Raw genomic sequence first — 1101 nt, 5'->3', positions numbered from 1 at the left:
GAGACAGTTTTGCTCTTGTCACCTGGGCGGGAATACAATGGCCTGATCTCAGCTCACTGCAACCTCTGCCTCCTGGTTCAAGTGATTTTCATGCCTCAGCCTCCCGAGTAGCTGGGATTACAAGCGCCTACCGCCAAGCCTGGCTAATTTTTGTATTTTTAGTAGAGATGGGGTTTCGCCAAGTTGGTTAGGCTGGTCTCAAACTCCTGACCTCAGGTGATCCACCTGCCTTGGCCTCCCAAGGTGCTGGGATTACACAGGAGCCATAACGTCCAGCCCTTGCCCGACTAACTTTTGCATTTTTAGTAGACACGGGGTTTCACCATGTTGGCCAGGCTGTTCTCGAATTCCTGACCTCAAGTGATTTATCCGCCTCGGCCTCCCAAAGTGCTGGGATTACAGGCATGAGCTACTGGGCCTGGCCTTAAATGGTTCCTTTTATAATATGTATTAATGTTCAGGGACAGGAGAGTTAAGGTGTGCTGTTGTTGTTTTCTTATCTCTTAGATTTACATTCCAGTCTAGGAGACACTCTTCAGAGGCAATCCTTCACTGAGTCACTGCAAGATGAACTTATTAACTTTTTTTTTTTTTGAGACGGTGTTTCACTCCGTTGCCGAGGCTAGAGTGCAGTGGCATGATCTTGGCTGCAACCTCTTGCCTCCCGGGTTCAAGTGATTCTCCTGTCTCTGCCTCCTGAATAGATGGGATAATAGTCGTGAGTCACCACGCCCAGCTAATTTTTGTATTTTTAGTAGAGACAGAGTTTCACCATGTTGGCCAGGCTGGTCTTGAACTCCTGATCTCAGGTGATCTGCCTGTCTCGGCCTCCCAGAGTGCTGGGATTACAAGTGTGAGCCTCCGAGCCTGGCATGCAAAATGATTTTAAACAGCTATCCTACTGAAATGAAAGCACAGGACTCTTCATCTTCAACATCTGGCCACCGGCATCACCTCCCCAACCCTGCTCCAAAGACTGGCTTCTGGAAGCTGAGAGCTCTTACGGCTACTCCACACTATGACTTGCTTTTTCATAAGTTGGAGCCTGTATAAAGACTGAATTTTGAGACTGCATTAGAGTCTTTTTTTTTTTTTTTTTTT

This window comes from Colobus angolensis, unplaced genomic scaffold (assembly GCF_000951035.1).
Source record: "Colobus angolensis palliatus isolate OR3802 unplaced genomic scaffold, Cang.pa_1.0 Scaffold68, whole genome shotgun sequence".
In the NCBI taxonomy this organism is placed as follows: Eukaryota; Metazoa; Chordata; class Mammalia; order Primates; family Cercopithecidae; genus Colobus; species Colobus angolensis.
This window is presented reverse-complemented; position numbering follows the sequence as displayed.